Genomic DNA, 22,333 nt, shown 5'->3' with positions numbered 1-22,333 from the left:
CCACAAGAATCGAAGGAGATGTGCAGTGCACTGGGAGGCACCAGGCGGGAGAGAGAAGTGGTGGGAGGGGCCGGCTCCCAAGCTTCTCAGCCATCCCAGCCAGGCTCATCAACCTGCTTGCTCTGCTGGCTCTACCTCTCTGCCCAGCAGCCTCAGGACTTCATTCTATAGAATCAGAGGTGGCCAGCTAAAGGGCTCTCAGAGACTTTTCTGGGGAAATGGAGGCACACAGAGGGGCAGGGCTTGCCCTGGGTTCCCCAACAAGCCTTATGCCCCCAGTCCAGAAAGGGCCAGTCTACTGCTTGAACACAGATCTCAGTGCCATGTAGTGGCCTGTGCTGGGGCCTGTTCCACAGTTACTGAGCTTGTCCTACGTCTCTACATCTTGTGCCAGGAGGAACTACTTATGGATTCTGGCGTCTGTTTATTGTTCATGCGAAAGCATTTTTGGAATATTAAGATAACCAAAGTCCATACAAGCCATACTACATTTCATACTGCAAGCGTATGGACTCTGTCCAAGAAGAAAATGCTAGCAGCTCAGAGCTGGCCCCTGTGGGTACAGGGACAAGTCCAGGGAACATGCGGTCCCTGGGTTGGGGTCTAGAAGAAAGAAGAAGTCACCATGGGTGGTCTTGGGACATCTTTTGGGAGCGGGAGATGATACCGAGATGGGAAGGCAGTGGCTCTCTTGATTCTAAAAGAAAGAGGAAACACGTGTTCTCAAGATACCTGTTTGTCCTCCACCCCCTACCACTTCTTCAGCTGTGGATTTGCAGGGGGGGGGGGGGTGGGGGGAGCAGTGAGGGTTCTAACTAACTCATACCCCACCCTAATGGCCTCAGCCCTATTTCCTCTTTTAAAGATGGAAACAAAGCCTTGATCTGCAGTCAGCCCTCTACTGCAGAGGATGCCCTTGACCTCTGGAGGAGAGCAGATGCTGGGCTTGGCCTCGGGTTGGGTGGGGAGGCAGAAGGGGGAGTGGCTAGCCCAATGATGTACGGTCCTGATGCTGTTCACAATGACTAGAGCTAGTCTGAAACAGTGAAATGCTTCCATCTAGTTGGGAAAGAACTACTACAGGGTCAGCTCCCAAATGGTTAAAGCTAGCACCCTATCTGAACTGCTATTGCTGAGAGCCTCAAGGAGGGGTGGCTGTCAGAATCCTCAAGGCTTTCTCGGCTACGGCTACGGATGGTATGAAACCCTCTCAGGTTGCTTGTGTTTCCCCTCCTTCCCCTAACTTGGCCACTCTGCTGAGCTTCTGTAGAATTCCAAGGATGGCAATAAGTGTCTAGGTGTCTTTCACTACAGGCCCGCACATTGGTCTTTCTGTACTTTAAATGTACCAAGCTCCTTCTGGTCCTACAAGCTCTATGCTGTTGTATTTCTCATCACCAGCTTTAATTTTGTTCACTTGTTTACTTGTTTATCATCCCCTATCCCACAGACCTGATGGTAAAGGTTGGGAGCAGGGACAGTATCTCTCAGAACTTAGCATGTAGTAAATGTTCATTAGCTTTTTAAAAATGAATAGTCTAGTTAGGAATGCAAATTACCAGCCAACTGTTGAAGAACCCATTGATAAGGTAAGCAAATCCAGGGTCCCTGTGCTTCCTTTCTCCACACCCTCACCTGAGGCAGACATCTAGCACAGAACATTTGATTCAAAAGCCTTGACAGGAGCTCTGATCCTCACAGTGAGGCCCTCCAGGGAGCCACTAGCCCTTCTTGCGAGGTGGTGGTAGAAAGACTAGGGCCGAAGGTACATGTTGTGAGTGAGCTGGCAGTCCAAGGGAGAGGCCCTTGAAGATGCTCCAAGAGTCAACAAGCCTTCTGGAGGAGGTGAGGGGGTGTTCCTGAAAGGCACTAGAGGCAAAAGTGGAAACAGAAAGACAATTTGGAGGTGGGTAATAACATGAGTCTTGGAGGTAAAAATCAAGTGGACATGTCCCCAAGACAGTGAAAACCAGCCTGTGTGAAGAGGAGGACACCCAGTCAGGCTGGCTAGGGGGCCCGCTTGCCTGCCCCTGGTCAGCTCCTACAGTATCCATACCTGGCACTAATCAGAGCCTTTTGGTCTGACAGCTGGAGAGAGAAGCTAGTAGGATGTAAGGAGAGGAGAATGATGAGCATTGCTGAGAACATACACTAGAATACATTCCCAGAGGGTGAGTTTGTTTGGGGACTTGTCCAGGCTCTTTATGACCAAGAGTGGATAGACAGTCCTTCAAGGACCCAGGTGTCAGGAGGATGCTGCTCCCATGAAGCCAAGCTGCCTGATACAGCCTTTCCTGACATCCAACCAGGAGGGTCCTCAAGTTTTTCTGACCCTCATGCCCAGCCCACCCTTATCTGTCCTGGGTACCCTTCCTCCCTTAGTTATACCCTAGCTGGTGGGAGCAAGTCTACTCCCTCCAGGAGCCTGTGGAAGACCTTGGTAGTCTACTGCTGATGCAGCTCTGCCTCTCACCAGGCATCCTTGGGAGAAGCACCAAAGCCTCAAGTCTTGGTTTTAGAAAAAGAACATGTGTTGTGTTATGCCGATGATAGAACCATTCATGTTCATTGTAGAAAACTGGGAAACACTAAACAAGGAAAAATGAAGAGAAGAACAAAAGAAGGCCTGAGGGGAAGAGGCCAGTGGGGAAAGCACATATATACTGATTAACCCTGCAGTGTATATGTGCTTGTCTGTTTTATAGCACATACACATACGTGTCCATGGAGGCATTTGCATGTGCATACATGTACACTCATGCACAAAACACACATGTGCAAATGCATGCACATAAAGTCACACATACATGTGCACACACACAAGGTCACTTGTGCGTGCGTGCACACACGGATGTGACGTGCTTTAAATAATGCTTGCTGCCAAAGAGTGACTGTTCTCTGAAGTGCCTTCTAGAAACCAATCTCTGTCATCCATTTTTCTTCCTTTCCTACCGGTGACCCCAGTTTTCCCCCAACACTTGAGTTACAAATCTGTATTACCTTTAACATAATTTTTGCAGATTTCACAGGTGAAAATTAATGATTTGGGGCTTTTCGTTGCCATAAAGCAATTTACTTCTCGTTGATGAGCCTTTCCAGCTTCTGTTACCAAATTCAAGGAGTTTGTCGCTTGGGGTGTTCTATTCAAGAACAAGACATGGTTGTCTGATCGTAGGTAGTTTTATTTACTTGCAGCAAATAAAAGAGGCAGAATATTCACATCCCAAACTCTGTCTCCAGAAAGGGAGGCTTAGTCATTGCTTTTATATGTTATTTGGTAAATTACACATTGATTTCTTCTTTGTACTTGGCCACACTTATCAAATTGGGTTCCTGTCAAGTGCATCCTATTTGCAGCTTTATCTGCAAAATACTGTGCTACATTTTAACATTTAGCAAGAATAGCATTTAGTAAGAACTGCCCAGAACTTGAGACCCTTGTCCTATCTAACACTTCTTCATTTGTGCACCTCTCCCCCTCCTTCTGGGCACCGAGATGAAGACTCTGCCACAAGGACATTCACTACTTGTCCTTGTCCCATTTTGTGTTGGCCAGTTCTCAGGCAGTCAGTCCTCTGCTTAGTTGATAGGGCAGGTGTTGAGAGCTTTTTGTGGGGAAGGGTCTCCAGCCTTCACTGCCCCATGGGTACTTTCTTCAGGCTCTTTATGGATGCCTAGTATATGCCATGACCTCCTTCATCTCAAGGAAGTCACCTTCCCTGGCCCCTGCCTGACTGGGTGATCCAGCAGCCTCCTTCCTGAAATCCCCAGCTCCATCCCTAGGCCCCACAGATGCCCTGAGCTTCACTAGGTCCCCTGCTTTGGGTCTGACCCCTGATCCCCATGTCCCTGCCCTTCTCTCTCTAGATGGTTCCTTACTGTCCACTCTGTACATTTGCACAGGCTGCCCATCAGTCTGTGGCCTTGCATTCCAATCCAAATTCTCACAGTTTTCTGGAGCAACTGAGTCCCCACGCACCCTTGGAAGCAGGGTCTCTGAGGTGGGGGCCTGGATGTTGCCTTTTTAGCAAGTTCTGGAGGGATTTGGTCAGGTTTGGAAGCCTCTCTCTGGAGAGAGCCTCACAGCCCTATGTTCCCATCTCTTATGCTCCTTTGTCTGTGACAGCTCTGCAGTGTAGCTGAGTCCTGGCCTGCAGAGCCAGTACAGAGTGGCTCCTGGAAGAGCTTCAGGAGATACCTGGTACCTTCTTGGTCTCCAGGAGGCTAAAGTAGATGGAGAAATTTCTGGAAGCTTCATGTGAAAAGACATTCCACATCCTCTGTGGCATCTTAACACAATTCCCAAAAGAGCACATTTGTGCCAATGGAGATGGAGATCAGAGATCCTGATTCTCAGTGACTGGGGAAAAGATGAACATTTACAGTTCTGGATAGTGGGTTTTTGTCCCTGCAGCACCTGGAAGCAAGGCAGCCTCATTCTAGCTTCTTCCTGGCAGGGGCCTTCTCCAGTGCAGTCCTGTACCATGACACTGGCCTTGGGTGGGACAAACATATAGGCAAGGCCAGTGCTGAGGACACAGGTAAATCAGGACAGGCTGGCAGATGGACCAAAGTGGCCAGCCAGCATGGGGAGGCATTGGAAGAGCCTTCCTCAACCCTTGCATACTGGAATACTCAGGAGAAAGCAGCTCTGTGGTTAAATATCTTTGAGTCCAGTGGCCTCAACATGGCTGCCATATGCAAGGGTGCCAGGCTGAGGGGTGAGTGGGTTGGGAGCCAGCTTGATTTCTGCCTGCCAAACATGCCTTGCTGGAGCAAAGGGTGCCTTTTTCAAATTCTCGCGAAGGCACTGTAAGGACGAGCCGCACTTTTAGCCCTGCTTGCACTGAGATGCTGAGAAGCCTTGAGTCGAACCCAGTGCTCAGCATTGATCCCAGAACCCTGCTCTTCTGTAGCCCTGGGAACCAGGGCACCCTTGGGGAGTGTTAGCCTGAGGCCACAAGGTTCCTAAAAGATAGGCCAGCCCATGTTTACACCACCTTGCTTTGTGCTCTGAGCCTCTGTCTCCTCAACTGTGAGATGTGTAGAGATTGTGTCCAAAGTGCATTGGTTTATGGCTTGCTGCAAACCAAGACAGCAGTGCAACCACAGGGCACCGTGCTCAGTGCTCATTGTTATGATGACTGACAGGGATGGGGCAGATGTGAAGGTGAGAGCAAGCTGAGCAAGGGGTATATACGGGGAGGGCCCGAGTGACACCCATGATGGAAGCAGAAAGACAGTGGTCTGGGCTGTCCTGTTTCACCCTCCCTCTGGCCTTTGGATACGATGGCTGGATTCCCAGCTCCTGATGGCTGTGCTCTTGGGAACAAGACATATCTCTGGGCCTCAGTCTCTCTCTTCAAACAATGGAGAAAGGGGACATGCTACACTGAATGGTCTCGCTCTCTGCTCTGTGTTTTTCCCTGTATTGTCCTAGATTTAATGTTCCCTAGACTCCCCAACTCTCTCCAGGTGGGGCCAGCCATGCCACCTATGTGTCCTGCATACTTTCCTCAGCCTTTATAGCCCTCCTGAGGATACCCTTACAGCTCCCCTGCCTAACGGCTGCATGAGAACCAGCATCCACCCAAATCATATTTGGTCTCAGCACCATCTCTGAGAAAGAACATCATGAATCCTGTTTTTGGGTGGGGACTGAGGCTCACAGAAGCTGTGACCTGGCCAAAAGGCTGTCTGCTAGTGACATCATAGGCCAGGGGCAGTGCCAGAGAATATGTGCACTTACTATCTTACTACTGCCCAGAGATATTCTTCTGGACCAAGTGCCTTGTTGTACTCCAAGGCTAGAAAACTACCCAGCCTAAGGTACATGCCTTCTGGAGGGCCCAGACTCAAGATTTCTGTGTCCCCAGCCCTGGGGCCCTATAGGACATGGACGTCTCACCTTAGCCTGACCTCCACGTGACCACTCCAGGGTCAGCTTTCCCAAAGCAGGTCTTCCAAGCCTGGAAGCCATACCCCTTGGCAAGAGAAATATTCTCTAAAGATGACCAGTGCTGATTACAGAAGCAAGCCAAATGTCAGTATCAGAGGAATAGAACCTTTGGGGGTTCAGCCTGCAGGTGGGCCTTTTTGTTCCAGTCTGGTGGGGATCTGACCATGGCAAGCAGCCAGTTTCCTCTGTGGTTTCCACTGCTGGCATTTATCAGGGAGGCAAATCTGGGCTTCTCTTTCCACCTATCTCTGAGAGAGTGTTCTCTCTCCTCCTCTGCCCATAGAAGATGAATGCTTGCTGGTCACAGAAAGACAAACAGAACAGAACAAAAAATAAAACAAAACAAAACAAAAAACAAAAAAACAACCTCACTCCAGAAGCTGGCCCAGCTAGGGAGTGTTGCCCAAAGGGAAGTCTTGCTTCTGAGATATTATTTCTTCATGAGCAGGAACCTGAGTGTGGCCTTTGCATAATGCCATGGAGGAAAGGATTGGAGTGTGGCCTCGGGCAGCCCTGGTGGTACTTGTCACCCAGTCCTCTATCCCAGGGTCCTGGGTCCCAGCAGGCTGACCCACCCACTGGTGGGAACCAGGGCAGCAGCCCACAGGCTCCTTCAGGCTGCCCTGGGCAGGTCACTTCACCTCTGTCTGGTGATCTCCGTGCAGGGACTCTGGTCCATGTTCTGCCCATCTCTACTAGCCCAAACCGGTGGAGACTTAATTTGAAGGGGCAGCAGGACCTGGGGGGAAATAAGCCAAGGGAGGGACACTACTAGGAACTGCTCCTCACTTCTCTGGGAGGACAAGACCTGGGAGTGCTCAGACCAGGCCTGCCCCCTTTCTACCGAGGGACCTCACTTGGATGAAGGACTCTCTTCTCATCTGCATTTCCCTCCATGAGGGATCACTCTCCTTACACATTCCCAATTCCCTTTGCAAAGGGCTTGTTCTCTAACAGTCCAGCACTTCCTGGTACACTTTGCAGGAACAAGGTCCCCTTCCTGAGCACCAGAATCTCTGTGTCCTCCCAGCCTTGCCCCCCAGGCTCTTGCCCAGGCCCCAGAATCCTCTGGGTCTGGCCAGGTCCCCTGAGGAATTGTACCCTCCTGACACAGACCCAGAACACCTGTAGAGTGGAAGGAGGGGGAGTGGGAGCCTGGCCAAGTGGAAAGAGGTGTATCAGAACATCTGGCCCATTGGGGTCTTTCAATGGCCAAGAGCTGTCCAGGACCTTCCAGGTAAATATCTTGTTTTCTCAAGGTGGATGCTGAGGCACAGAGGTGAGGTGGCCCCTGGGACCTTAGCATTTTGCCTGAGGCAACTACATCTGTGAGCTGGTTGCATCAGGCCTGGAGGGAGGGGTTCTCCCTACCAGGCTCTGCTACACGTTTCTGCAGATGGGCTAGATTCTCTGACAAGCTCAGCGGGATGTGGTGCTCTGTGCCAGGGCTGCTGCAAGCTGGTGGAGTGCCTTTCTCCCATCAGGTCCATCTCTTTGCCTGTTCCTGCCTTTAGGTTCCCATCTAGCTCACCTTGACCCTCAGTACTCCTGCTACCCTGTGTATGGTCCTTGTACATAGTGGAGCAGGGTGGGCATGCAGGGAGCTAGGCTGAGGGGAGGGGAGCCATAGGACAGATACCTGACAATCCTGTGGTTAGCTGAGGTCCATTCTTTACTTCCTGGGCTCCTAGCCTGTCTATGGGAGAGCAATAACAAGATCTGAGTGCAGTGAGCAGCCATTGTCCCAAGCAGTCTGCAATTACTTATGGTTAATTACATGCCTAGTGACACACAAGCAGTTTGTTACATACCTGGGGTGGTCGGGCAGCTTGTCCCCTAATCTGTTATCACATCAGGACAAAGGGGAGGCCACAGTTGAAGGGCAAGCAGAGGCTGCGAGGAGAGTCCCGTGGAGGATCCTGCCCCATTAGGGGCCGTTTAGTTATGCAGAGAAATAACCTCTGATATGAGGGGGACATCAGTGGGGTCAGCTGTCATTCCCAACTCTACTGCCTCAGACACATATACTTTTGCTCTGGTGCTACCTAGAACCATTAGTGTTAAATTTGCTTAGAATATTATTATTTAAAAAGGGGGTATTAATGGAAAACTATTAGGGAAATGCAGAGGCCTGTGTGCATGCCCAGTGGACATCAAATTGTGCCTAGCTGGTCCAGGTCCTTTAGGGACATGGTCAGCAACTGAGGGGAATTGGCACTCCCCTCCCTCCCCCTTGGTTTTGGGCATACCTGCCATGGAGCTCATGGGTGTGCTGAGGTATGAGGGCCACAGGCTGACCAGTGACAACTCCAAGAGTGCTGATTGGCCCACAAGCCACACCGTGTCCCAGTGGGTTCCTGGTTAGTGCTCTTAACAAGTTTCTCTTAGTAGACCGTCACTGAGTACAGGTGGCCTTGAGTGAAGGCATAGAGTCTCTGGATAGCACAGGCCTTGGGAACTAGAAACTGAGAACTTTTTAGAGCTCACCAAATGTTTGATTCATTTTGCTTCATGTTTGTCAGCTGCCTTGCGTTGGGCATCATGAACCCTGCATCATACCTGGGAAACAATAATTCAGAGAGGTGTGGCCTATCACATTAGGGATTTGGAGCCCAGGCTCTGTCTGCACAGTTGCCCTGGGAAATGAAGTGGCTGGTGAAGTGAGAGAAGAAGGGTTGGCCCTCTTCTCTCACCCTCTCACACTGCTGCGTGGTCCCACAGGTGCTGTAAGGACATTTGTCCTTACCTGCTGGCTTCCTCTGTTCTGCAAGGTCAGTTACCCAGCCTTAGGCCACCTGCCATCTTTCAAAATCCAAACCTTAAAGGCTGTACCTTTGTAAAGGAGGAAACAGGCGTCTTCACCAGAAAGGCCTTTGGTCTTTGGGGCATGAGTAGAGAGAGGCCAAGGCCCCCAGTGTTCTCAAAATGCTCCTTCCCGTAAGTCAGCTTCTCTGAGGTGTAGCCCACAGCAGACTTGGAAGAGCCCTGGAGCACAGCTTTACCTGCCCTGCTGGGGACTTGATTTCTTGTTTTTTTCCCCTTTCTCAACTTTTTTTTAAAACATAAATTATTTTGAAACATAACATACATACAGAAAAATGCATGAGTCATAAGCGTGAAGCTCAGTGATTTTTCATGGGCTGAATATGTGGGTAACCAGCATGTAGCCCTGGAGCCCTCTCTTCCCCTGCCTTCCCCAGAGCTGGACATGCATGGGATCCTGACAGGATGTTCTTCTGTGCCTGTTTCTTGTGTTCCACATGATGGGAGTGGGATGGTCCTTGCAGTGGTTGTCTCCATCGATCCTCATTGCTGTGAGCGTTCCATTGAGCAAATGTACCACAGCTTGCTATTGAGGCAGCCGGGTGATTCCCAGTTTGGAGCCATCATGAATAGTGCTGCTCTAAATGGTCTGGGATGTGTCGTTTGGTGTGGGTGCATAAGCATTCCTGGTGGGTCTTCACCTAGCGGGGAATTCTGAGCCTGCATATGCTCAGTTTCCGTAGGCACTGTTGGACTGTCTTACTATGCAGTTTTACCATTTCATGCTCCCACCAGTGACTGGGGGTTTCCATTGGGTCATATCCTCATCAGCACTTGGCATTTTCTGGCTTTTCATTTTAGTCACTCTGGTGGGTGTATGGCAGTGTGACACTGTGGTTTTAATTTCCCTTCCCCTGATGACTATGAAGTTGAATGCTTTTTCTTATGTTTATTATCCTTTTGGATATCTTTTTTTGTGATATACCTCTTTAAGTCTTTTGCCCATTTAAAAAAGTAGGTCTTCTGACTTTTGATTTTTATGAGTTCTTTGTACATTCTGGATTGAAGCCTGTGCTAGATATATACAACTATATCTATATCTGCATATATAGATATACATACACACATTTATTCAATAGTGCCCCCAGGTACAAATATGTCACAGTCACTGGGACACAGCAACGAACAAAACAAAAGTCCTGCCCTCATGGAGCTCAGATTCTCCCTAAAAGAGACTAACAAATAAGGAAGTAGAAAGAATATATCAGACTGCAATAACCATGAAGAGAAACGTTCAGTGGGAGAGGAAGTGCAGGAGTGGAAGATAACACTGTAAATATGTCACTGAGTAGGGGACATATCAGTAAAGACTTAAGGGGAAGAGTCCACAGATACCTGGGGAAGAGCGCTGTCCACAGAGGGAGGATGGGTAGGGCTTGGAATGGGGTCTGGCACAGAGAAAGTGAGTTGGGCAGGGAGTAAGGTGGGAAGTCTCATATGGGGTCAGGTCCACAGGGCCTGGATGGCCATTAGGACTCTGGTTGTTATTCCATTGGGGGTTCTGGGCTGAGGAGGGACAGGACCTGACTCAGGTTTAAGAGGACCCCTCTGTCTACTGTGTCGAAGCAATAATGGTGGAAGGGACACTAATTAGAACCTTGTTACAGTAGGTCCAGCCTCCTCTCCCAGTTTTTCATCTGTTCCAGGTATCTGCACTTGTGACATTACTGACATCCTGGAATGAGGCTTCCCTGTTCTTTGCTCTGCCATCCTCAGAGCATCCTCTCACGGTCATGGGATGGACATACTGTTCCTAGCCTCATGTTCAGCCTCCCAAAAATGGGGCTTCTCTTCCTATAAGCCTCCTCTTTCCAGAAGCCCCCAACAGATGTCCACTGGCCACATCATACTTGGCTCATTCTCCACTTTTTTAAGCTGACTCTGGCAAGGTAATGGGCTCCTGTGTGAGTCGCCAGAGCCCTCCCTGCAAGACCTTGCTCCCTGCTCCCTGCTTTACCCACAGCTTCCAGCAGGGGAACACCCTGGCAGGGATCAACCGTGGCACATCCGTCTCCCTGCATTCTTGGGCGCCAGGAAGGGTGTAGATGCAGTCTAGGTATGCAGATGGATGCTGAGCTCACAACTGTGAGTGAAGGAGAGAGCACCATCCATCTGCGAGGATGCTCCGGTGGCACAGACAATGGGCAGAGGGGCTCTCCTTCCTCCTGGGGAAGCCACTGGGGATGCTGGCAAATTCCATGGGTGAGCACATATAGGAAACAGCTCTGTGACTATATAGGAAGGTGCCTTGGGGCTGCATGTCAGCTCAGCCACCTCCGGCTGTGACATCTAGAGAGGCAGAGGGGAAGGCCTCCTCTGGGTGCAGGTGGCAACAGAAGTGTTAACTACTTACCCCAGAGACAATACTGTGGCCACCTTAGGTCCCAGATGTCCTGCAGGGTTGTAGGGCTGGGCTGAAGATGGCAAGAGTAAGTGCCCGTCAGGCTTCTTCAGACCAAGACCCCAGGACTCATTCTTTCTGGTGTTCTAGAACTGTGTGAAGGGGTGCAGTTGGCCAGGCAGGCCCAGAATCCAAGTGCCCAGATTGGTTCTGGCGTCACAAGTCACCTGCAGAGGTCATTGAGCTTTGCAGCCTCCGGCTGGCCTGAAATGAGATGCAGTAGGGAGAGAAAGATAGTGTGAAAGCTTAGGGGGTTGATGTGCCAGCGGTCTGCAGACCTGGCCATTTCTGCCTGGTGCCCCCACTGCCCACCCATGGAAGCTGTACGAGGCCATGGTTAATGGCAAACTGGAGGAGAGCCAGGTGTCTCATAATGCTGCTGGGCAAAGGGCAGGCTTCGTAGGACACACCTGGAAACTGAAAGGGTCTCCTGGGCCTCTATCCCTTCCTGGCCCTGGGGCTTGCTCATGAGTTCTCCTGGGTTTGTCTCAGCTTCTCTCTAGGCTCTCTATTACAAGAAGCAAGAACAGTCCCTGGTCCCTCAGAATCTCACCCCAGCTCTCTTTCCCAACTCAGCGTCTTGGCTTTCACGTTCCAGATCTCTCAGAGAGGGCAATCTTCAGTCAATCTCTTCCATCCAAATTCTCAGAGGTGGGTTGGGGCCACTGCAGGAACATGGTGGAGGAGGAGACATATCATTGCTTGACAGTATTCCTTCGGAGCGCTGGTGCTCCTGGGGATGGAATGACGCCTCACTTGTGTCATGTGCCAGGCCCGCCCCAAGCCGTGCCTCAGAGTAGTCCTCCCACAAAAGCAGCTGCTGTGTCCCTGTGTTCACTCAAGGAAATGGAAAGACAGAGTTCTGTATGACGCTGGAAGCCAGAGCTATGTGGAGTGAGAGCCCCGTCAGGGGAAGCATTCAAGTCAAACACTGGTCAAGCACCTGCTGTAGCTTTAGTGGACATCTACGATAAAGTGATATTGAGGTGAGGTTGGGGAGGGGGAAGAGAGTCTTGAGGAAGGAGATGGGGGCACAGGGGACTCTCCGACAGCGGGATCTCACCAACATGACCGCTCCCATCCCGCCCTAAGCCCTGATCCACGGCGCCCCTTCGCCTGGTGGCACAGCTCACCTGGCGCACTCAGCACCGACTCCTTGCCAGGGCCGCCCTACTGACAACACGGCCGGTGCAGTGCATTCTGCGCGCCCAACCCTAGTTGCGCAGCTAGCCACCCACAACCCTTGAGCCTTTCCTGCGGCGCCCCCAAGCTGTGCCCCGCCCCGCTACATCTCAGTTCCCCCGGCTCCGCTCGGTCCCCGACCCAGGCTCCGCCCCTTTCCAGGCCTGGCCTCGCAGTTCCCGACCCTGGCCCCGCCCCGGTCCCCCGCGGTCCTTGGGTCCCTGCCTTACTGGGGACTGATTGCCTGCCAGCGGAGGGAGGAGGGAGCGGAGAAGATCCACCGGCGGGTCCAGGTCGGGGGTGGGGCGGATCTCCCACCCGCGAGAAAAGGAGCTGCAGCACGCGGGACGCCTGCGGTGCTGGGGACCCAGCGGGGAGCAGCCAGTCAGGATGTTTCTGGAACCACAGGTAGGGCTACGGTGCGTGACCTGCAGGGCGGTGAGTCCCGCAGGCGGCGACGTGGGGGAGCTCCAGGGCAACCCCTTGATTGCCGCAGGAGCACGGTGTGGGGGGTTTCTGCGCCTCCAAGCTGAGGAAGGAGTGCTGATCTCCTGGGAAGGGGTGCGGCCATCCCGAAAATCTCTGGTCTGTCTCGGGAGAGAACCATTTCCTCTGCGTTGTCTCCACCGGGGCACCTGCTGCCAAGTGGGCAGCGCCCAGGGCTCAGGATGGGTGGGACAGCCCAGGTTGCCACTGCCCTTCCTGACATGCCAGTGATCAACTATAGCTGAGGACACCAGCACACCTGATAGGGACCCCTGGGGTGAACAGGGCCAGGGGAGGAGGCAGGAGACAGTAGCCCGGGCAACAGGGCCCTCAAGAGGCTGGCTGCGCTGCGACTGGCACAGTTAGGCTTGTAAAATGCAAGATGACCCTGGGTCCTTCTCCAGACTTAAGGGCTCAGGACTACCTGTTTGCCTCGGAGGAGGTGCAGGGAGAGGGGGAGGTATGTGATGAAGAGGGCATGTGGGAGGTGTGTATGTGTGATGTATGAGAGAGGGAGAGTATGAAAATGCGGGCATGTTTATATATAGAATGTGTGTAAAAGAGGCAGAGGCGTTTATGGAGGCAGGATTGTGCCTGTGTAAGCCCACAAATACATGTATTTTAGGAGCGTGAAGCTCCAGGGTGGGGCTTCAAGGAGTGTGGGTTCCAGGGTGGGGGGCAGCTTCCTCTCTATTGGAGGGGAAGCCGAAAACATCCTAGAATTAGTCCTGAACATGAGGCAGAGTTGCATTTCCCTGGCTGTTTGTTAAAACCCTCCTTTTGAGATGCACCTGGCAGTAAGATCCAGGTGCAGGACATCCCACAGTTCCAGGCCCCCTTAGCGTGGAGCTGACAGCCCAATGCTGATAGGGGTACCAGAGGAGGGCTTCACTAAGACAAGTAACGACAATCCTGCTCATCCTGGCAAGTAGGGGTCCAATATTTTGATGCCCAGAATACTACCAGTGTGGGAGTGTTGTTTGTACTTTGGGTAGGGTGGTCAAGGGAGGCCTCGGCATGTGTGACCTGTTAATGAAGACCTAATAGAGGGAAGGGAGGGAGATGTGTGGCAGTGGGACCAGAGAGGCACACCAAGAAAAGGTCGGGCAGGGCTTTGAAGAGGAAGCCTCCTGTGTCCAGAGGTCAGACTAGATGTCAGGTGTCAGGAGCAGAGCAGGTGAGGGTAAGAGGACGTTGGGGTCGGAACAGTGGCCCCGGGGCTCAGACTAGGAAGGTAGCAGTGGAGGAAAAGAGAAGGGCCAATTTGAACGTTCTCTGAAGGTAAAGCATGAGGCCTTGCTGATGGCAGAGATGTGGTTCTACAGTTGGAGAGGTGGGCCACTCCACGAAGGAGGAGGCAGAGGTGGGTGGGAGGCAGAGACAATTTGACACCTCTGAGGAGATGTCAACTGGCAGTGGGGCAGGCAGTCTGAAGTTTGAGGGGAGGCCTGGTCTGGAGTGCTAATTTAGAGCCTCAGTTTGCTCAGCCCTGTGGGCCCCTTGCCACCTCCTGGCCTCACTGCCTACACCTGTACCTGCTGGCTCAGGACAGCCTGGCCTTGGGCCCAGCCTGCCCAAGTATGTTGCCTTCATCTTGTTGGGCCTCCTGCTGCAGGGAGAGGAGCTCTTCATGTGAGCTCTACCAGCAGTTGAGAGAGCCCCTGCATCTGGTGTCAACTTGGCTGCTGTGTGCCTTGCAGGCTAGTAGAGGCGCAAGAGCACTGAGGAAAGCACCACCTGCAGGTTGCGTACCCACCAAACATGGGGCCACAGTGGTGCAGTCTTCAAGGGCTGAGCTGTTTGGGAGGCCACTTGGAGGAGAGAGTCACACATTGACTTTGGGATGGGTAGGGTTTGACTTGGGCCCAAGATGAAGCTGCTTGTACCCTCTACACCTCTGGGCTTCTTGGGACTCACTCTCCATGGGAGCTGCTCGTGAGTGATCAGAGGAGGGCCTGGGGTCAGAGGTCTGTTGGCACTGGGGTGTCAGCCAGGAGACCTGTTACACTGCCCTGCTCTTCCTTCTCTAAACCCAGTCCTGGTCATCCTTGGAAGCCCATCTCAGAAATCACCTCCTTCAGGAAGGCTTCCCTGATTTCTCCCTTTAGAATTAGTTATCTTACCCTTGTGCCTTGTCAGCACTCAGCAAAGACCCTTAATCCTACATTGCTTACACTGCATTTGTCTCCCCAGGTAGACATCAAGGTCAATGGGTTTTTTTTATTTCCTAGTAAGAGGCACAGGTCAGCAGGGCCTCATGGATATTTTTTTTTGACTGAATAAGTGAGGGAAAGAACGAGGGAACAAACGTGGGCTGGAAACAGCCCGTGGAGACTGCCTAGTTCTGCCTCCTTGTTTCATACATGGGGAAACAGGCCCATAAGGACCACAGCTTGCCTGAGTTCAATCAGGAGGTCAGGAGTCAGAGCTGGATTCCAGATTAGGATGTTTCCAGGTTCTGAGCTGGCTGGGTTCCAGGACAAGGGGGAGCCCAGAAGCAGACAGACTGCGGTTAGGCTGGAGCTTATGGATGACAGTCAGGGGCCTCTGCTGTGATCCTTTGTTTCTCTCCCCTCTGGAGCCCTGCAGCTCCCAAGTGCTTGGCTCTGTGGCCTTGCAGTCACCAGTGGGTATTTTTTTTTTTCGGACAACCCACTGTCCTGCATCTCAGCTTCCAGCGGAATAACCCTGCCTTTGATGACCCTTTTACACCTGCCTGCCTGACTGGGTCTAAGGCCACGGTATTTCCCAAATGTCAGTGTAGCTGCCCCAGCAGCAGCCTCCTCCTCATCTTGGGGCCTGCTAGTGTGAGTCAGAGGGTCTGAGAAACAGCTTGCGGGTCTTATTTAACCCTCACAAGGTCTCTGCTCCAGTGACACAAGTGGAAGCTGAAGCTCCAGGAGTCTAAGCCTGCAGCAGCACCAGGAGCAGGAGGAGCTCACATTCATTCTGGGACTGGCCGACCCCAAAGCTTGCCCTTCCTTGGGGCACCAGGGCCACATGCAACATTTTTAGAAGAGGGACAGCAAGTTCCTAGAGGAGGCTGGAAACTGGCAGTGTCCAGCCCAGAAGGTGGAATGGTGTGGTGTCATGGGTCAGGAAAGGGGGCTTCAGGCTGGTGGCTGATGGGTGTCAAAGCTGACCCATTTGGGAGAACAAGTCCCTGGCCAATATCTGGGAGACCTGCAGAGCCATGAGGCCCCAGGGCCAGCCCCTGCACAAGTACCTGCTCACACACACCCCTCTCCCACTGCCACTGAAGTGAGCTTCACAGCACCTGCTCCCTGTGGACTGAGTGGGAATGTCTTTGAGGATGGAGACACCTGTACCCAGGGGAGGTAGATAGGTAAGCTATCAATTTTTAAAAATTGTATATTAGACAGTTGATAATTGAACTCTCTTATTAGTTTGAATAGATTTTTAGTTTGGCTTCCTGGAAAACCCAAGAAATTAATCATATTACAGCACATAAGATACATTCTGTTTCTTCATTTCTAATGTATCTTTTTTTATTTTCTTATTGTGATTTCTAAAAGGTGCAAGGCAACATTAAATACTAGTGGTATTGTCTTGGCTTGCTTTTCATTTTAATGACAAGGCCTCTAATGTTTTATTGTTAAGTCCGAATTTGGCCTTAAATTTCAAATAGATATTCTTCTTCATGAACAGTACGCTCCATTTCTACACTAATTGCCAAGAGCGTACACCAAGAATAGATAGTTAATTTCATTGAAGACATTCTTATATTCAGCAAAATCATCAAATTACTTTTCTGTGTTTGGATCTATTAATGTGTTGACTTATTAGCTTTTCTGAGAAAAATGATCCCCATGTACCTGGACTAAATCCCAATTATGCTTTAAAATGCTGCCACATTCATTCTACTGATATGGTGCCTAGGGTATTTTTCATCTATATTCATAGGTAAAAATGTATACATATTTTTCTATTAGGGCATGTATTTGTTACATTTATAAATCATAGTTATGTTAGCTTCATAAAAAGAGTAGGAAAGATTTTCAATTTGAATTATATAGGTGAACTAGTTTAAATATCATGTAAAATTATCGTATTCTCCAAGGATTAAAATAATTCATTTTAGAAACTGTCTTAGTCATGGCTGAGGTTTAGTTGGCTGTCAGCTTACTTAATCTGTACTATGGGTGTTGGACTTCTTGGGTTCTAAACATTTTTATTCTGTTTTGGTTATTTATATTTTCTAGATAATATCTCAGTTCAAAATGCTTTCAGATCTTTTAGCACAGATATACATAACCTACTCTTTTAAAGTTTCTTCTCCATATCTGTAGTTACATTCTCTTTTTCATTTTTTTAAGATGGAAATTATGTTTATTATTATTATTATTATTATTATTACTTATTTTTTATTACGGTGACATTGGTTAATGAAATCCAGTAAGTTTCAGGTGTACAATTCAACAGTAAGGCATATATATATTTACACTATGTGTTCACCTCCCATAGTTAGATTTATTTCTAGCACCATATATTTGACCCATTTTACCCCGTCTACGTCCCCCTTCCCTCCTCCCCTCTGTTAACCACTAGTCTATTGTCCATGTCCATGAGTCTCTGTTTGTCCTGCTCATTTGTTGTTTTTAGGTTTGTATCCCACATATAAATGATATCATGTGGTTTTCAACTTTTTCTGTCTAGCTTATTTTGCTTAGCATGATTATCTCAGGGTCCATCCATGTTGTATTGGTAGTATTTCATCTCTTCTTATGGCTGAGTAATATTCCATTGTATATATGTACCACAGCTTCTTAAGCCAATCATCTATCATGGAGCACTTTGGTTGCTTCCATGTCCTGGCCACCATGAATAATGCTGCTATGAACATCGTTGTGCAAATATCTTTTTGGATATGGATTTTCAAGTATTTGGGGTAAATACTCAGTAGAGGGATTGCTGCATCATATAGTAGATCAATTCTTAGTTTTTCGAGGAACCTTCATACTGTTTTCCATAGTGGCTGTACTAATTTGCAGTCCCACCAGTAGTGTATGAGGATTCCTCTTTCTCCACATCCTTGCCAACATTTGTTATTACTTGTCCTGTTGATTATAGCTATTCTAACAGGTATGAGATAGGAGAAGTGTCTGTTCAGGTCCTCTGCCCATTTTTTGATTGGATCGTTCGTTTTTTTGTTATTGAGTTTTGTTATTGAGTTTTTTTGTTATGAGTTCTTTGTATATTTTGGATATTAGGCCCTTATCAGAGATGTTGCTTGCAAATATATTTTCCCATTTGGATGGTTGTCTCTTTACCTTGTTGATGATTACTTTTGCTGAGCAGAAGCTTTTTAGTTTGATGTAGTCCCATTCATTTATTTTTGCTTTTACTTCTCTTGCCTTTGAGGTCAAATTCATAAAATCCTCTTTAAGTTCAAGGTCCTTGAGTTTAGTTCCTACGTTTCCTTCTATGCAATTTATTGTTTCAGATCTTATATTCAGGTCCTTAACCCATTTTGCATTAATTTTGGTGTGTAGTGATAGACAACAGTCTAGTTTCATTCTTTTGCAAGTGGCTTTCCAGTTTCCTCAGCACTATTTATTGAAAAGGCTTTCCTTTTTCGACTATAGGTTTTGGCTCTTTTGTTGAAAATTATTTGCCCATATAAACATGGGTTTATTTCTGGACTCTTAATTCTGTTCCATTGGTCTGTGTGTCTGTTTTGCTGCCAATACCATGCCATTTTGATTATTGTTATTTTGTAGTATAATTTGAAGTCAGGCAGAGTGATGCCTCTAGCCTCGTTCTTTTTTCTCAGGATAGTTTTGTCTATTCTGGGTCTTTTGTGCTTCCAATCAAATCTGATGATTTTTTGTTCCTTTTCTTTAAAAAAAACAACGGGATTTTGATGGGGATTGCATTAAATCTGTATAATGCTTTAGGTAATATGTTCATTTTAAATATGTTGATTCTTTCAATAGAAGAACAGACTATCTTTCCATTTCTTTGTATCTTCTTCGATTTCTTTTAATAGGGTCTTATAGTTTTCATTATGTAGGTCCTTCACATGTTTAGTTAGATTTATTCCTAGGTATTTTATTCTTTTTGTTGCATTTGTGAAAGGAATTATTTTTTCCACTTCTTTTTCTGACACTTAGAATATAGGAACACTATGGGAAATTTTTTTTGGTTCACCATTTTGAACATTCATTTTGTATCCGGAAACTACTGTATTTGTTTATTGTTTCTAGTAGTGTTCTTGTGGAGTCTTTAGGGTTCTCTATCTCTTCTTAATTCCTAATAGCTGTATTTTTGCATTTCCTTTCTCCCTCTCAGCCTCCTCCCTCACTACCTCCTTCTCTCTTTGCCAGCCTCCTTACTTTCTTCCATCTTTTTGTTGATTAGAATTGCCAGTTTATCTTTTTAATTTGTGTTTTCAAAAAAAAAATCAGCTCTTGACTTTAATCAGCAAACTATACTCTTTTATTAAATCCATTAATTTATCTTTTAGTTATTCCTTCCTCTAGTTTGTTGTACATCTGTTTTGTTTAGAAGCTCTTTTTAGCTTTTTGAATCAAGAATTTATTTCATTGTCATTTTTTCTTGTGTGTGTGTGTGTGTGTGTGTGTGTGTGTGTTTTAAATATATTGAATTCTGTGAATTTTTTCTCTGAGTACAGCTTTGGCCATATCGAATTTTATAAGGAGTTTTCTTATAGGGGTTATTTTTCTGATGTGTCTGTAATTGGAGTTTTGATTGCTTTTAACTCAAATATGATTTAGGAAACTTTTATCAAGTGAATTTATTGAGTGAATTTTTTTTGGTTCACCATTTGTTTATTGTTATTCAGTTGTGAGTCCACATCATTCTGTCACCTGTACATTTCTGCCTGGGGACTCTATCAGGGTTTCATTGGTTCTATGATATATGAACAATGTGAATGTGTAGATGAGCACTCTGATAGAAGAACATGACATTCCATGTTTAAGGCATGGTATTTCATGCCTTTGTCTCTTCACGTTTCCATCCCCCATTTGGAGAGAATGCACGGTAATATTTTCATTCCTTCCTACCACTTGTCTCTTTGGGTATCTACCACTTGTCAGGAAGTATAGAAAATTATAATTGTCCTTCTGCCTGTCTCTCTGGTCCATGCAGAGGAGCTCCCTGCATTGTGCGAGAGCTCTGGGCACAGCAGGGAGCCAGTTCTCAGAATTTGCCTTTCATTTTCAACACTTGGCAGAAAAAAAATAGCCTGCAGGCAGGAGACTTGGGCTGGGTCCCTGGCTCTCCCTTGCCTAACGGACTGTGTGGCCTCAGGCTGTCCTTAGCCTCCTGGGCTGTACCTGGAAAGTGGACGAGAATACTTTGGAGGACGCTGTAGGGGTGTGTAGGATGGCCAGAAGGGGGAAAGTCCTTTGTGAATGTCACTCATTGTCAGTGAGGCTACTGAGTTGTTTCAGGGAGGGCCTGAATTTGAGGCTGCCCAGCACGGGGCCCCTCAGGGATACATGCATGACTGGCCCTCAGACCCTGGCCTGACCCCTAGCATCTCTGAGCCCACTGGCCCCAATCTGCATACTCAAGCAGGTATCTCCTTCTTAGCCAGGCCTCCGCCACCTCACAGGGGCCCTGACCAGCTTCCATGGGCCTTTACCTTCTCCCCTACCTGCCCTAGCCTGTGCAGATGGTCTTAGGTTTGTGTCAGATCATGGTGGTCACACTCACCAGGGTTCAGACCCCAACATCCCTGCTTTGGAGTTATAAGACAGAGGGCTGGTGATTTAAGCCCTTTGGGCCTTTGTTCCTTCGTTTGGAAGATGGGACTATGGCTGCGGTGCCAGCAGCTTATGCTGTGATGTGTGGGTAAGTACACTGCCCCAGGGAGGGACAAAAGTGACTGTGCTGCTGGTACTCCTGGGGGCTGGCCAGGTTCTGGCCACTCGGTTATGAGCCTCAGGACCAGGGGACATGGGGCATGTGGCAGAAAAGCTCCTGTGTACAGAGAATATCCACAGAGAGTGACATAGCGGGTGGGAGATGTATTTGTTGGAGGGTCAAGACACGTGTCCTGGTTCTGTTTCTGAAAGGCTGTGGCCACTGGACAAGGCCATGGCTCTCCGGGCCCAGCAGGGAGCTGGGTGCACTCTCTCTCTACCCTTGTCTAGCACATAGATATCTCTGTTCCTGCAGTGCAGTAAGGTCCCAGGGGCACCACTCTGGGCATCTACCAGGAAGATGACAATTCAAGCAAAAGAAATAGATTTTTATTTGTTTTTAAACACAAAGGGAAAGTATTGCAAAGCCTAATTAGATGTCATTTAAAAATAAAAGAACTATATGTTTTTTTCCATACCCCAGCATCCCCAGGCAGCCTTGTGGGGGTGGGGTGGAAGCTGCCACTCACTCCTGGAAAGGCCTGAGCTATGGCTTCTCTCCCATCCCACCTGTCCACCCAGAGAGGCTCAGCCTCCTTGCCTCTCAAGGACCCCCAAGCTCTGACACAGCCCCCTCGTTTTCTCACTTGCTCACATCCACACCCTGCTGCTCCTCTCATGCTCCCTCTCAGAAACTGGGCTTCTCCCTTACAGGCCAGAGCTCCTGCAACTGTCCCGCACTCTGATCAGCAGCAGTCTTAAGCGGATGCCCCATATATCAAGAGAATCCCAGAGGAGCAATTTCACTTGAGATGGGCATCTGCACCCAGTCTCCCAGTCCCACCTCTGAGGCACCTTGAGAGGACTTGTAGAAATGTCAGGACTAGCTCTCAAGTTTATCTCAGTTTACACACTCTTTAGTCCAAGACTGTGTTCAGCTTAGCATCCAGGAAGGAGTCTGAGTTGCCTGTTCATGTGTGAGTGCTGGGTAACCCCTGTGGAAACCGATGGAATTGGCCCAAGAGGAAGGAAGCCAAAGGAGATGGGGGTGGGGAGGCCCAAGGCATTCTCCTCCATCCTTGAGGGCCCTGAATGGGAAGCCAGTGTGCCAGATGCCTGCCCTGTGGAAAGGGCAGGAATTCTCTGAAATCCTACCTGTTTGAACTCAGCCTATCCAGTCTCAATAATGGGATAGTTATTGGTAGACAATGACATTTTGTTCCCTGAGCAGCCACAGAAGAAGCTGACTGGACAGAAAGGGAGAAAAGAAGGAGGAAAAGAGAAGAGGAAAACCCCTGGACTTGGCAGAATTTATATTTAAGGAGTGTGAAGAGGAGATGACAGAATTCTTTCAGTCAATGCAAATCATATTTGGAAATAGGAAGGAATTCAGAAGAAGGAACATGAATCACATGTCTGTAACAAAGCTTTAATTATCAGCATCACTCTGGGTTGGGCCTTTGTCAAGGAGGTCTCGCCAGGTGAGGTACTGCATGACTCTGGTTCGCATGGCAGTGGCCTGCTGGCTGGAGTATGTCTTACAGCTCAGAGGGCACACAAGGGTGAATATGGCCTTTCTCATGGCATCTGTGAATATGATTTCTTTTTTTTTTATGCCAGTTTATTTAT

The 22,333-nt window shown here is 48.8% G+C and overlaps 1 protein-coding gene across 9 annotated transcripts in view; it reads left to right on the top strand.

The window, feature by feature from the left end:
* The window catches only part of RASGEF1A (RasGEF domain family member 1A), a 110,717-nt gene that overhangs the window by 64,917 nt on the left and 23,467 nt on the right, over positions 1–22,333 (top strand). The window contains exon 1 of one of the 9 annotated variants that reach the window (XM_039852835.1): positions 12,005–12,169. The exons of the other annotated variants lie outside the window; for them this stretch is intronic. The gene's annotated coding sequence lies outside the window, so the exon portion shown is untranslated. Of the gene's footprint in view, positions 1–12,004; positions 12,170–22,333 lie in introns of those variants that run through there. 9 annotated transcript variants of the gene reach the window in all.

This window comes from Pteropus medius, unplaced genomic scaffold (genome assembly GCF_902729225.1).
Source record: "Pteropus medius unplaced genomic scaffold, Ma_sr-lr_union100, whole genome shotgun sequence".
NCBI classification, from domain to species: domain Eukaryota; kingdom Metazoa; phylum Chordata; class Mammalia; order Chiroptera; family Pteropodidae; genus Pteropus; species Pteropus medius.
The sequence above is the reverse complement of the archived record's forward strand: the minus strand, read 5'-3'. Positions and strand labels throughout refer to the sequence as shown.